Raw genomic sequence first — 16,166 nt, 5'->3', positions numbered from 1 at the left:
AAGAAGGGCACATTTAAAACATAGAGGAAATACTAATTTATAATTATAGTGTGAAATCAGATACTTATTGGGACATAGTTTGAAGAAATATTTATATAAGCATGACTGTCAACGATGTTTATTAATTACACAACCTGTAAAGATATTTATAGTGCAATCCTACGCATGTTTACTCAGAAGCAAATCCCAATGTATTCAATGGAGCTTATTTAAACAGGGAAGTGTGCTGCAACCTTAAGTGATAAGGAACTTCATTCACCCAACTCAAAATTCAAAATCATGCCACTTTAAGCTGTTTTGCAACTGTTTTATTTTTGTTTCTATGGTCATTGGATTTTAAATGGATTTATTTCTTGTTGTGAGCTGCCTTGGTTTCCATTTGACAACCCTACCTTACAGGGTTGTCGGAAAGACTCCATATACACACATACTAGAGATGTAAAAATACATACACCCTATATAATAGTTTGTTGTCAAAACCAGTTGGTCATTACAGAACATTTTTTTTAAAAAATAAAATTGGTATTAATTTCCAACCAAATAAAAGCAGTGACACCTAAGTAAGTCCTGCCTAATTGCTTTAAAAAAATAGGATTGGAGGGGGAAAGAAATATTTACAACGCAAACACAATCACCCATTGATTTACAGCACAATCCTAATCATGTCTACTCAAAAGTAAGTCCTATTGATCTCAATGGGTTTTACACCCAGAATGTGGAATTAACATTGCAGCTTTACTCCCAGAAAAGCAAGTATAAGATTAAAGCTTCATATTGGGGAAGTTTTCAAAACAGGCTATAAATTAAACAAATAAACTGCCCTCTTCAACAGCCCAGGAAAATTTAAACTTGTTTGACTCCTTATAATTAGAAAAGTATAACACATTGTAATGGCATCATAAGCTGCATATACACTTTAAAAAAATTCTGTTCAAAAATTATTTGAAAATTAAAATGTATAATACACTATTTTTGCAAGTAATTCAAAAACTATGCATGTACACTTTTATTATAATCATAACAGAAATTGTTTACTATGCATGCCTACCAAAATCCTGCTCTGATATTTTCTTCTAGATCTGCTGCACAGAGAGAAAGGGACTTTTGCTATTGCTGAAAGCTATAAACTTATTCAATTTATGAGATTTTCAGAGTAGCAGGAAAAGACAACAGTTTTCTTTTTTTTAATCATTAATTTTTATTCAAATTTTCAAAGACAAAACAAAAACAATTAAACAATAAAATAAAATGTCGACTTCCGATTTGTCGCAGATCAGTTATAGGTCTACAATATATAACAATCCTGTCTCTAAAATGATATTATAAAATCACTTTCCTCCAGTAGTTATCTTAATTAATCATCAAATCTCATAAACATTATTTTATTCTTTGCACAAAAAGTCAAAGAGAGGTTTCAATTCCTTGAGAGATATATCTTTCAATTTTTCTCCAAATAAACATGTCGCTTAATCCATCTGATTCAAATCTGTTAGGCCCAATAATTACAATAGCCATTCTTCCATTATCTGTATTAATTCCATCTTCCATCTTCAATAATCCTGTTAAGTCCAGTAATTTCAGTAGCCATTCTTCCATTATCAGTATCCCATAATAATCTTGTTGTCATAGCCATAGTCCAAATAAACATATTGATTAATCCATGTCGTCAAATCTGTTAGGTCCAATAATTTCCATAACCATTCTTCCATTATCAATATTAATTCCATCTTCCATCTTCAATAGTCCTGTTGAATCCAGTGGTTTCAGTATCCATTCATCCATTATCAGTATCCCATGATGATCTTGCTGTCATAGCCATAGTCATATAACAAGAGTCTGATGGGAATTTCCCCCATCACAAATATGTCCTTGCCATCAATTCTGAATATGTTGCTGAAATATTGTTGTAAAGTCACATCTCTGCTCTTCTTTTTTACAAAATGCACTGGCTCATCTCTTAAAAGTTTTTCCATTGTCACATATTTGTAGTTAATTCCATAAATTTTTTCTATGTCAAGCCCCATCACATCATTCCAGTCAAGAATTCTGAATATGTTGCTGAAATATTGCTGCAAAGTCATATCTCTGTTCTTCTTTTTTACAAAATGCACTGGCTCATCTCTTAAGAGTTTCTCCACTGTCACATATCTGTAGCCAACTCCATAGATTTTTTCTATGTCAAGCTCCATCACATCATTCCAGTCCAGAAAATTATCCAAGACATTGATTACTTTACCACCAAAATCTTCATTAATTTCTTCAGAGACAACGTTGAATTCCAAACAGTAAACTTTATTTCTAACATCCATAAACTCCAAATCTTTTTCCAATTTCACATTTGTTCCAATCTCCAGGGCTTGTAGCTTCCCTTTAATTTTTCTTTTCTCATCTCTAATCTCATCAAACACCTCTCTCACAGAATCTCCTATTTCTTTAAGCTCCTGCGTCATTTTGTTAAATTCAATTTTCATCTCCTGTCTACCCTGTCTCAGGGTTTGTTTCATTATCTCAATCTCACCCATTATTTTCTGAAACATAATTTCTTCCATGGTCTCAATCACTTTCCTGGTTGTCATTCTTAAAACCACAGAAACAAAAATTATTTCAGCCACAATTGGGTTAATATTACAGGCTTGCTGACATCAGTGTAGACAATACAGCCTGCCTTATCTTTTATGTGTTCAGGAATACAAAGCAAACTTAGTTCCCAACATCAAAACAATTAGTGGCGTCATGAACAAGCAGATTCGTCAAAATGAAATAGACTCAAAAAAAAAAATTTTTTTTTCCCCTCCTCGAAATAGAAATCCCTCTTCCGTTGATATCTTTAGAATGCACCTCCAGGACAGCTTTTTGCAATAAAAACAAATATAAGCTTTTTCGATTTCTTTCCTCCTTAATTTTGTGAGTGAAAGAGAAAAGCCACAACTCACCCAGAAGTTCTTCACAGCTGATTCATTGACAAATCTCTTTTTTGCTGCAACAATTTAAACCAAGTGAAAAAAGAAAATAGAAAGAAGGATGCTTATCTGCCTGTTATAGTCCGTTTTTCTTTGAAGAAAAGATAAACGTGTCGCTATAATCAGCTAGAGCTTGATGAAAGTCCATCCGGCATTGCAGTTTGAACCTTCTCTCATAAATAAATGAAATCCAGTCCTCCCCACAAAAACAGGCTTTGTGGTTAATCTCTACGTTTCTCCCTGTCCGGGAGAAAATCTTTACCAGTCAAAGAGAACGTTTTGACTGATTTTAGAGCTGAAAAAGCTTCTTTTGAGACGAGAGCTCGACTCAGAGGCAGCACAGGCAAAGCAACCCTTCCCGGAAGTCCAGGAAAAGACAACAGTTTTCTGAACTTGCAGTGGGTTCTAGGTATGCCTGGAGGTCAACAAATTCCATGTCAATCACAACTCTGACTTCTCTTATTGGCTACAAACTTGACAGGATGGGTTAGAGGAGCCAGCTATGAGCTCATTTAAGGGAAGTTGCGTGGGCGCAGCTGAAGTTTGGTGTATATCACTTGAACTGGACCCCCTAGGAACTTAATTTAAAAAAAGACAAGAAAGAAAGCTGAGAGTCCAGAGATTGGGGTGACTCTCCTGGGAAGGACCCCAAAAATCCCAAGTCTCCAGGCAAAAACCAAAGATCTGGTAACCCTAAGATAGATAGATTCTCACATGCTAATTTGTATTATGGGCTTATGCTCCAAGTCTTTTAAGTACCTAGCAATGCCTTTCCTATCCTAAAATTTCCTGATGCCTTTTCTAACAGCAGCTTCATCTGGGTATTGGGTCTCTCAGCTTAAGTTCAGTATTCATGATACAAATGGAGCCAGTAGCTGAAAGGCAGAGTCTCGTTTGACTAGCAACACCAGCTGGGAGAGCCAGTGCTCAGAAAAGGGAAAACAAAAGTGTGATCTGCAGAGAAGATGTCTTGTACCCTTTAGGGTTGCCAGGCTCAGGGCCTGAGACTGATCCTGTATCTTTAGGAGAAGAGAAAGTCAGCCAAGTGCAGGTGTTCTTGCAACACTGTAATGGGAAAAACCACAAGGTGGAATTCTCCCTTCCCCCTGCACAACTTTTAAAGATACAGAAGACCTCTTGGCGGCCTGGCCTGGCAACAAAGAGGTCTTCTGTATCTTTAAAAGTTGTGCAGGGGAAAGGGAGAATTCCATCTTGTGGTTTTTCCCATTACAATATTGCAAGAACACCTGCACTTGGCTGACTTTCTCTTCTTCTAAAGATACAGGATCAGTCTCAGGCCCTGAACCTGGCAACCCTACCTGTTGTTGTTGTTATCTGCCTTCAAGTCAATTACGACTTATGGCAATCCTATGAATCAGTGACCCAGTCAATCACTGTGCTCCGCAGGTCCCGAACCCAGATACTTTTCTACACAAATCCCACGGGCGAAGTTTGACAGGTGCGTAGGACAGTTCCATTGTGAATCATTTCACATCAGGTGACAACAAGGCCTTTGAAGTGTGTTTCGAAGCAGTTCCAACAGAAACTACTTTGAAACACACTTCAAAGTGAAGGACATGTCTTCATCTGCCTCCCAGCTGACATCACATATGACATCAGGGATGGAGCAGATGGGTGTGTTTTGGGCCAAATTAGGACCCCTGCTAGGCCTAATTAGGCCCACAGGTCGGAGGTTCCCCATCCCTACTGTAGATCTATCTGCCGGGCCAAGTTGTTAGTGCTTTGTTTGCTGCCCTGGGCTCCTGCTAGGAGGAAGGGTGGGATACAAATCAAATAATGATAATGATAATAATAATAAAACTTACTCAACGAAGGGTGGAGCAAAGCAGCTGCAATATCCTATTTGTGAGCCAATGTATTCACACTACGCCAGGGTTTGGCTCAGTGTGATGTGCAAACCAGGTCACTGTACTTTGTTATTTAAAAATATCTGAAAACGTCTTTAATCTGAAGTCCCAAACACGGTATATTTTACAGTACCATAGAAGAACTGATAAAAGAAAACACTGATCTGCAATAAGCAAGCACACATGCTACTTCAGGGTTGTGCTAGCAAGTCGCTTGTGAATTAACCACAAATTGAGAATAACTGGGCTAGCAGAATATTCATAAGAACGCTAAACAGCTTTTGTGCATGATGGGCCATATGGTAGGCTTCTGCACCTTCTACAGATATAAACACACACTTCCAACCTCATAAGCAGCACATGCTGTGAGTTGCTTTCCAGCAAAACCCCCAGAAAACTGCACAAATCTGTACCTGCATGTGGTCATCTGTCAGGAGTAGCCAGTGAGGTACCCTCCAGATGTTGTTGGCCTCTAATTGCCATCAGCCCCAACTAGTATGGCCAGTGGTCAGGCATGATGAAAGTGGTAGTCCAACAACATCTGGAAGGCATCATGTTGGCTATCCTTGACCTATAGTGTAAAAAAATCCCCAATTACCTAGGGAGCTCAGAACTGAGAAGCAAAGATTTCTCTATCCTTCCTAAGCATTTTGGGGGGGGGAGTGGGGGGTCCTGGCCAAGTGTTTGCAAAGCCCTATGTGACACCTTGTAGCACGTGAGCTAATGCCAGGTAGAGGCGCTTTGCCACTTCAGTCCTTGATTTGGGCATTTTTAGTTTAGACAAAAGGCAAGTAAGAGGAGATATGATGTGTATAAAATTACACATGGTGTGAATAAAATGGACATAGAAAAGTCCTTTCTCTCTCATAACACTAGAACTCAGGAACACTCAATGAAGCTGAATGTTGGAAGATTCAAGACAGAGAAAAGAAAGTACTTCTTTACACAGAATTTACACATAGAATTTGCTCTCTGAATAAGAAGTGATAGTCTCCAACTTGGATGACTTTAAAAGAGGATCAGACAAATTCATGGACGTTACAGCTACCAACTGCTACTTGCCAGAATGGATATTTTCTACCTCCACTGTTGGAGGCAGTATGCAACTAGATAGCGTGGCTGGGAATCGCAGGCGGAAAGAGTACTGTTGAGTTCAGGTCCTGCTTTTGGGCTTCCCATAGGCATTATGAGCTGCAAAGAGAGACTGGGCGAGGGGATCAAGGCAGTGGTAAATGCATCCTTGGAAGAGGGTGCAATGCCATTAGCCTTCAAGGAGGCAGTGATAAAGCCCATCTTGAAAAAGTCCTCCTTGGATCCCCAAGAGTTGAATAACTTCTGCCCTGTCTCTAATTTACCATTCTTGGGCAAGGTGATAGAGCGAGTGGTGGCCAAACAGTTACAGACACACTTGGATGAAGCAGATTACTTAGATCCATTCCAATCGGGCTTCATGACTCGACATGGAACTGAAACAGCCTTGGTTGCTCTGGTGGATGATATGAGGAGGGCGTTGGATAGGGGAGAACATGCATTCCTCGTCCTCCTAGATCTCTCAGCGGCTTTCGATACCATTGACCACGGTATCTTGTTAAATCTCCTGGAGGGATTGGGAATAGGGGGCACTGTTTTACGGTGGTTCCATTCCTATCTCTCAGGCAGGTACCAACAGGTGGTATTGGGGGATGAGGTTTCAGACCCTTGGCCTCTTAATTGTGGAGTGCCACAGGGCTCTATCCTTTCCCCCATGCTATTTAATATCTATGTGAAACCGCTGGGTGCCATCATCAGGAGTTTTGGGCTGCAGTGTCACCAATATGCGGATGACACTCAGCTCTATCTCTCATTTAAGTCCTCACCAGAGTTGGCTGTGGATACCATGTCCAAATGCCTGGAGTCCGTAAGTGGATGGATGGGCGAGAACAGGCTGAAGCTAAACCCTGATAAGACCGAGGTGTTGCTCGTGGGTGACAGGACAAGGTTGGGGGATATAGACTTGGTGTTTAATGGGGTAAGATTACCCCTGAAGGACCAGGTCCGCAGCCTAGGGGTCATTCTTGACTCCCAGCTGTCCGTGGAGGCTCAGGTTTCAGCAGTGAGCCGGGCAAATTGGTATCAATTACATCTGATACAGAGGCTGCGACCCTACCTTCCTGTGCACCTGCTCCCACGAGTGATACATGCCCTGGTCTCCTCTCGCTTAGACTACTGTAATGCGCTCTATGTGGGGTTACCCTTGAAAATGGTCCGGAAATTGCAGCTGGTACAGAATGCGGCGGCACGATTGATTAAGCATACCCACTGCCGGGATCATATTACACCGGTGTTAGTAGACCTACACTGGTTACCAGTTGTTTACTGGGCCCAATTCAAGGTGTTGGTGTTGACCTTCAAAACCCTATACGGTTTCGGCCCAGCTTATCTGAAGGAATGCCTCCAGCATCACCAATTATGCCGCCTGACAAGATCAGCGACCAAGGACCTCCTCTCGGTCCCACCAGCCAAAACAGCTAGGCTGGTGCGGACCAGAGAGAGGGCATTCTGGGTTGTGGCCCCCACCCTCTGGAATTCTCTCCCTTTTGGTCTTCATCATGCCCCCTCCCTGATCAGTTTTCGCCGAGCCTTAAAGACCTGGCTATTCAGGCAGGCCTACAGGATCCTTGGGATGGATTAGTTTTATGATGTATAAATTGATGTTTTAGAATGACTGATGATTTGTCTTTTAATTGTACAGTGTATTTTAATCTGTTGTTGTAAGTCGCCTAGAGTGTCCGTTAACTCGGACAGATAGGCGTCTAACAAATAAAATGTATTATTATTATATTATTATTATTATTATTTAGTTAACCACCATGAGAACAGGATGCTGGACCAGATAGACTTTGAACCGGATCCAGCAGGGCTATTCTTATGTATCAGATGCACTGATAGTCACAGAGGGCCTTGCAAAGTCAGTCCATGTATCTGATCTGTTCAAGAGTAGCCCATGTCCACTGTGACACATTTATTATTATTATTATTGTTGTTGTTGTTGTTGTTATTGTTGTTGTTATTACATTTACATCTCATCCTTCCTCCCAGAAAGAGCCCAGGGCAGCAAACAAATGAGAAAACACTAAAAACATATCTACAACATATTAAATATAAAACATATTAAAAAATCTTAAAAACAAAACAGCTTTAAAACTTCTTTAAAAACATCTCAAAAACAATTCCAACACAGATGCGGACTGGGATAATGTTTCTACTTAAAAGCTTGTTGAAAGAGCAATACAGCATATAATTTTCACTGTTTTTAGCAATTGTATGCATTTAATCATTTTTATGTACACAGCTTAGAAACATCAGTAATTAAACTGTATATAAATACTTTTAATAATAATAATTCAATGGTATCAAGTGAGCTAGAGCAGGCAGAGAGGACAGGCAGTGGCTGATTCCACGTTTGCAATTTAGTCTAAAATTGTCATCCTTTGCTCACTCACTCTTAATGGAGAATCAAGATATCACAATTGCCAAGTCATTGTATTCGCTTGTTTGTCCTCCCATGAATGCTTTCTCAGCCAGTAGGTCCACATTTATACATTCTGAAGCACTGTAAGACCTTTTTATTTGTGCTGACATTTTGTAGTTGGGTTGATCTGAAATGCAGGACATTGGCTGCTATAACTAACTTTTTACGATGCCTTCTGAAAAAAATATTTTTGCTTGCTTGTTTAGTATGTGAACCATTTAACAACTACAAATAAATACATACCTTATATATTTTAGTGTCTATTTGGATGTGACAAGGCAGTGACATATGAGACATCGCTATAATCCTATGTCTGAAAAATAGCATGAGAAGCCATAGATAAATAGGAGGCAATATCATGATCACATTGGAAGTGATAATGATTCTCTTAAAGTACGATATTGTTTGAAGTATGCACTTACAGCAGATCTATATCCTCTTTCGGGGCACTTTAATGATTGCTCTTGTTTCAGATTTTCCATATTAACTTTTCAGCATCGTACAGGCCTGACAAGGTACATCTTTATTTTCTTGTTTCTTTTTTATTGGTCTGTATCATTTATCACTGTTATAAAAGTTGTAATGGTTTTTTCTCTCCTGTCTTTCTTTGCATTATAAAAGTCCTAAGGCTAATTAAGGCCCTGATCCCAAAAGAAAGCTGTTTAAACTTTATTGTCAGGAACAGTCGGATTAAATTGGCAGTATAATGAAAGGTGCATATAACTATTTAAGTCAGGTTGCTACCAAGATTTTGTTATATAGTAATGGATTTTTTTTGTGGGGGAATATATATTCCAAACAAATAGGTACAAACTGCTTTGCTCTTGTTTTCCACCTCCCTCTATCCTACCTCCTTCCTGGGACAACCAGCTGTAATCATGCTGAATGATGGAAATGCAGCATATGAGTACTCTTATGGATGTGATTCCTTCTCCATCTTACAGCCCTAAGGCAGAAGGCAAAGAATGGACTGTGATGGGTAGCTCTAATAACTTCCACTGTCTTTGCTTCCCCTGGACATGCAGGACTCTCTGCAGCAGTGAGGATTGTGTCTGCAATTTGTCTCTGACCTCAGGGACTGACTCACAGGGGCCCAAGGGAAGTGACGGCGGATATTCCCACACTGACACTATTTTAGGCAGCACAATTGCTTCTCTGTCTTCAATTCTAAGTTAAAGGGCCAGTGAGCCTTAAGGCTGAAGATAAGCCTAGAGAGCCAAGCATAAAACCTGCCATAGCCTCTCTCTCTTTGAGTCATGTATGAGCAACCTCAATATCATGTAGTTTCTTTGTTTTCATCTAGGAGCATTTGGGACAACCCAGGTGAGTGGAATGACCAGTGGGGTAACAGAAGGGGAGCAGGAATGCAGGACAGTGCAGCTCTGGGATGTTTTTCATGGGAGGAGTGATGTCATCTGCTGAAGCACCAGCGTAGTAAACTGATTAGCCCTCCTTGAGTGAGTGAGGTGATTATGAAGTTCTCAAGTTTGTTTGTAATAGATCAACATAAAGTTGGAGAATGACTAAAATAAACAAGCAGAGGCTGGATATATCTTTCCTTTTCTTTCATAGGTTTCCTACTTCACACTAGTAGCTTTAAATAGTAACACTCCTTTGCAGCATTGTATGCATTTCTAATTACAAGCCTAAGTTGGATTTCATCTGGCTGAAGATATTTTGTTAAAGCTCAGTGTGTTAAAGTTAAACGTATGCAGTCAGAGGTAAGCACCACTGGATTCAATTGCATTTACTTCCAGGAAACTATGCCTAAGGTTGTAGTTATGATGATCTTAATAAACTCGGTATTATGCCCTGTACTGCTGCTGCTGTTTATGGTGTAATAATAGATCAACACAGATGTCTGCATTTTGGACTCTCTTTGGGGGTATGACTATGGGAGCTGTCATTATGAATCTTGCACTTCAGAATTTACCACTACACCACTGGGAGTGGCAAATTGCAGGCTGAGCTAAAGCTGGTTGGAGAGAAGTTCAGTGCATTTAAGTGAGTCGCTGTACTGCTGCTGCTAGTGTAGTTGCAGTGTCATGCCAAAAACATTAGGGCTGCAATCCTATAGCTATTTACCTGGGAAGAGATAAGCCCCACTGAACTCAATGGAACTTACTTCTGAGTGGATTTGTATAAGATTGCAATGTTAGAGAGCCACAAGAAAAGCCATAACCAGCTGCCTAGAGATACTATTGATTTAAAAAGCTCCACATGGAAACTCAAGAACTAATTCAATTGTGCATACATGCATACAGGATTAATTTTAGGGTACAGGGAGACTTTTTTTAATTCAGTGTAGTTGCTTGCATTGTATTTCAAACATATTTAAAAATCAGAATGTAGTAATCTTGAAACAAATTCTGCCCAAGCACGTGTATTTTGGAGAACTAATTACTTTTATTGAAATAAACTCCCAATCATCTGACAGTTGGTTCATGAAACGGGACAGTTTTGCATAAGTGTTATGGGCTCATTTTCTCTCTAGTGGTGTTCTCTGCCATGCAGAGAAGTGCCTACGGAGAGGAAAATATCTACTTCTATTTTTAGCTACACACCTTAGAATACCGCGCCAACAAAAAGCAGCCCAGGAGCACTTGCAAATTTCAGGGTTAGTTAAGACAGAAAATAATGGATCTCTTTCAGTTTGCTGTCTGGCTTTTCCTGTGAATTGGAACCAAAACAGGCTTAACACTGCAATCCTAAGCACGATCATTCAGAATTAAGTCGCTCTAAGTTCAATGGGACTTCCTCTCTAATAAATGTGCCAAGGACTGCAGCCCTAAGGATTCAACTATCCATCCAAACTTTACTAAAATTTTAATTATTAAAGACTATTAATTCCTAAAGGCATATTTACAATCCAGCTTCAGGCCTGGACATGGGACTGAAACGGCCTTGGTCGCCATGGTGGATGATATGAGGAGGGTGTTGGATAGGGGCAAATGCACCTTCCTCGTCCTCCTGGATCTCTCAGCGGCTTTTGATACCGTTGACCACGGTATCCTCCTGGACCGCCTGGAGAGGCTGGGCATAGGGGGCACTGTACTGCAGTGGTTCTGCTCCTTCCTCTCTGATAGGTACCAGAGGGTGGCACTGGGGGATGAGGTTTCAGACCCATGGCCTCTCACTTGTGGGGTACCACAGGGTTCCATCCTCTCCCAGATGCTGTTTAACATCTATATAAAGCCGCTGGGAGCTATCATCAGGAGATGTGGGCTGCAATGTCATCAGTATGCGGATGACACACAGCTCTATCTCTCGTTCAAGTCTTCACCGGGGTTGGCTGTGGAAACCCTGTCCAAGTGCCTGGAGTCAGTGAGTGGCTGGATGGGAAGGAATACGCTGAAGCTGAACCCTGACAAAACCAAGGTGCTGTTCGTGGGAGATAAGAGAAGGCTGGGGGATGTTAACTTGGTGCTTAATGGGGTACAATTGCCCCTGAAAGACCAAGTCCACAGCCTGGGGGTCATTCTTGACTCCCAGCTGTCCATGGAGGCTCAGGTCTCGGCTGTGAGCCGGGCAGCATCAACTCCATCTGATACGAAGGCTGCGCCCCTCTCTTCCAAACCATCTGCTCCCATTGGTGGTACATGCCCTGGTCTCCTCCCACCTAGACTACTGTAATGCGCTGTACGTGGGGTTACCCTTGAAAACGGTCTGGAAGCTGCATCTGGTACAGAATGCGGCGGCTCACCTGATTAAGAGTAGCCGCCGGTGAGACCACATTACTCCAGTGCTGAAGGAGTTGCACTGGTTACCAGTTGCTTTCCATGCCCAATTCAAGGTGTTGGTTTTGACCTTTAAAACCCTGTACAGTTTTGGCCCAGTCTATCTGAAAGAGCGCCTCCAGCATTATCAATGTTGCCACCCAACAAGATCAGCCTCAAAAGACCTTCTCTCCGTCCCACTAGTTAAAACAGCTAGACTGGTGAGAACTAGGGAGAGGGCTTTTTCATTCGTGGCACCCACTCTGTGGAATTCCCTCCCAAATGACATCCACCATGCCCCCTCCATGATGAGTTTCTGCCGGACCCTGAAAATCTGGCTCTTCAGGCAGGCCTTTGGGGTGGGTTAGATTTTAGTGTTATTGTTGGAATTTTAAGGTTCTAATGTGAATTGTATGTTTTTATGTTGTGCGTCACCCAGAGTGGCTGGACAACCAGCCAGATGGGCGATTAATAAATTTAATAAATAAATAAATAAATTTACAATATATTTTTCAGGTCTGGAAACCACTCCCACATCTGCATACATAGGATGGGGATGAAAATTGATTTTCTACCTATATAGCTCATATACACTTTTGAGAAAGGCTCCTGGCAAGTTCTTAAATCCATTTCTGCTGTTTGATGACCGTAAGATCAAGTGAGGATATGTGGTGTGATAATGGCTGGTGTAGTCCCATGGTACTGAACTGGAAACAGAGAAGACAAAGTACAAGAAGAAAGGAATATCCTTTAGTTGCAATGTGTTATATTTTTTGCACATCTCGCAGTCCTCTTGAGAGGAGAACATTGAGGGGAGATATGATAGCACTCTTCAAGTGCTTGAAAGGTTGTCACATAGAGGAGGGCCAGGATCTCTTCTCGATCATCCCAGAGTGCAGAATGTTAACTGGAGCTGGGTCCCGAGAACATACAACTCCTCTGTTATACCAGCTCCACTGGCTGCCAGTTTGTTTCCGGGCACAATTCAAAGTGCTGGTTTTGACCTATAAAGCCTTATACGGCTTAGGTCCAGGTTATTTGTTAGATCGTGTCTCCCTCTATGAACCTATCTGGACTTTAAGATCATCTGGTGAGACCTTACTCACTATTCCATCTTTTCCGCAAGTTCTTCTTGCGAAAACACAGAATAGGGCTTTTTCGCTGGCTGCCCCCAGATTGTGGAACTCCCTCCCCAGTGAGGTTCGATTGGCCCCTTCGCTTTTGTCTTTTCGTGCCCAGGTGAAGACTGTTTTATTTAGACAAGCTTTTAATTGAAATTGATAAATATTTTTATTTTTTTCTTGATTTTTAGTCATTTTAAATGTCTTAATCTGTACGATTACTGTTTTAATTGTTTATGGTTCTTAATTGTAAGCCGCCCTGAGTTCTACAGAAGTAGGGCGGGGTATAAATACTATAAATAACAATAATAATAATGGGCTCAAGTTATAGGAAGCCAGATTTCAACTGAACATCAGGAAAAAAATCCTAACTGTTAGAGCGGTACAACAATGAAACCAATTACTTAGGGAGGTCGTAGGCTCTCCAACATGGAAAACCTTCAAGAGGCAGCTGGACAGCCACCTGTTGAGTATGCTTTAAATTGGATGCCTACATTGAGCAGGGGGTTGGACTAGATGGCTTTATAGGGCTCTTGCAAGTGTACTATTCTATGATTTGCCACCCCGGGATCCTGCTGGAAGGAAGGGTGGGATATAAATCAAATAATAAATAAATAAATTCTAAACTCTGTCACCTGTACTTATTTTCATATTTCCAGCCTTGTCATTTAGAGTAGTAGGGATCAACAGCAACATCTCCTCTGGGTAGAACTGAAACACACTTTTTTATGGACAGCTCTCTAGAACCACTGGAAAGTTGTTCCCCCGCCCCGCCCCACCTCGCCTCTCAGGAAGTTCACCATGGCAAGGGGGAGGACAATGTGGCCCCAAGCTATAGGCAATGGAAGGAACAATTGTCCTAATGCTTGCTCTTCCCTATTTTGTTTTTCTATTCTCATCATGTCTATTAGATTGTGAGCCTGCAGGCAGGGATTGTCTTGTAATATATGTATAGCACTTTAAAAATGGCAGGCACCTTATAAGTATATACCGATAATATTTCAGGATGTCTGCCCATAACTACTAGAAAGCTTGGTATGAACGGAGCCTGAATTTTTCTTGTCATGCTACACTAATTTTTATAAAACTAGACCAAGAGGCTAGACTCCCAGCAGGGGCACCCATGGCGGAATGGTCAAAGCTGAAACACCAGACTAAGATGTCCAAACTCAGAGGAACGCAATGGCAAACCACCCCTGAATATTTCTTACCATGAAAACCCTATGATCAGAGTATCCAAAATGCAACACGAGATAATACTGGAAGATGAGACCCCCCCCCCAGGTCAGAAGGCACTCACCAAACTACTGGGGAAGAACAAAAGATAAGTACGAGTAGCGCTGTGAAAAATGACACAGTTGGGTCAAAGCCAAAAGGAAGCCCAGAGGCTGATGCGCACAGATGCGAAAGGAGAGTCCAGAATTGTATGATGCACACAATAGGAACATGGAATGTGAGAAGCATGAACCAGGGAAAGTTAGAAATTGTCAAGAAAGCAGTGGAACATAACATTACAATGATTGGTGTGACTGAATTAAAATGGACGGTAAAATATTTTATGCAGGAAATGAGAAATTAAGAAGAAACGGGTTGCTTTAATAGTGAGAAGTGATGTAACAAAAAAAATTAAGAGCTACAACGCGAGGTCTGAGTGAGTTATATCAATGAGATTTAACAGGAAACCTATTAAAATAACCATAATCCAAGTCTACGCTCCAACGACAAACGCAGAAGAGGAGGAATTGGAGAGACTTTATGCAGAAGTACAGGAAGAAATTGATCACACACCAAAACAAGATGTGCTGATAATCATGGGGGACTGGAATGCAAAAGCAGGGAACAAAGAAGAACTAGGAACTGTGGGGGAATGGGGCTTAGGAGACAGAAATGAAGCAGGGGAAAGACATCGAATTCTGTGAAGCCAATAATTTGTTTCTTGTGAACACATTTTTTGAGCAACCGAAAAGATGACTATATATGTGGACATCACCAAATGGTCAATATAGGAATCAAATTGATTATATAATTGGTAGCAGAAGATGGAAACATTTCATACTTTCTGCGAAAACAAGACCAAGAGCAGACTGCGGTACAGATCATGAACTGGTCTTATCGAAAATCAGAGTAAAGCTAAAGAAGAAGAACAAAGCAACCATAATGCCAAAATACAATTAAAATAACATCCCAGAAGAATATAAAGATTGAATAAGGAACAGATTTGAGGCTTTAAACTTAGAGAACCAGAAGGACTATGGAGTGAAGTCAGACACATGATCAGGGAAGAATCCAAAAAGATAATACCTCTAGTTAAAAAGAGAGAAAGACCTCAATGGATGACTGAAGAAACTCTTCAAATGGTTAAAGAGAGAAGGAAAGCAAAAGCAAAAGGAGACAGAAAAACGGTCAGAACCCTAAATGCAACAATACAGCGACTAGTATGTAGAGACAAAGAGAACTATTACAATAGTTATTGTATAGAAATAGAAGAGGACAACAAAAAGGGAAGAACAAGAGCCCTATTCCAAAAGATTAGAGAAATGAAAGGGAAATTTAAACCAAGAGTAGGGATGCCAAATCAACAGGGGAACACATTGACTGATCAAGATGAAATAAAAGGAAAATGGAAGCAATATACTGAAGAACTCTATAAAAGAGAAGCCAGGATGACAGATTCATTCACGGAGGAACCGCATGACGAAGAACCAGAAATTTTAGAATGTGAGGTGAAAGCTGCTCTTACAATACTTGGAAGAAACAAATCCCAGGAACAGATGGCATACCAATAGAGTTGCTACAAGCTGCTGAGACGGAATCTGTCCAAATTTTGACAAAAATTTGTCAAGAGATATGGAAAACTAAACAATGGCCCACAGACCGGAAGAGTTCAATATATATCCCAATTTCAAAGAAAGGGGATCCCAGGGAATGCAGTAATTATTGAACTATTGCCTTAATATCCCATGCAAGTAAAGTAATACTCAAGATTCTAC

General features: G+C 40.8%; 1 long non-coding RNA gene across 2 annotated transcripts in view; it reads right to left on the bottom strand.

Annotated features, from left to right (window-relative positions):
- LOC133375125 (uncharacterized) overlaps nt 1–9,385 on the bottom strand; it is a 53,174-nt gene extending 43,789 nt beyond the window's left edge. Inside the window, exons 1-3 of one of the 2 annotated variants that reach the window (XR_009760085.1) lie at nt 8,762–8,819; nt 8,583–8,652; nt 8,399–8,466 (exon numbers count right to left, since the gene is read on the bottom strand). This is a non-coding gene — a long non-coding RNA (uncharacterized LOC133375125). Of the gene's footprint in view, nt 1–8,398; nt 8,467–8,582; nt 8,653–8,761; nt 8,820–9,189 lie in introns of those variants that run through there. The other variant, XR_009760078.1, reaches the window with a different exon arrangement.
- Between the last annotated feature and the right edge of the window lie 6,781 nt (nt 9,386–16,166).

Source organism: Rhineura floridana, chromosome 1 (genome assembly GCF_030035675.1).
Source record: "Rhineura floridana isolate rRhiFlo1 chromosome 1, rRhiFlo1.hap2, whole genome shotgun sequence".
Lineage (NCBI taxonomy): Eukaryota > Metazoa > Chordata > Lepidosauria > Squamata > Rhineuridae > Rhineura > Rhineura floridana.
The sequence above is the reverse complement of the archived record's forward strand: the minus strand, read 5'-3'. Positions and strand labels throughout refer to the sequence as shown.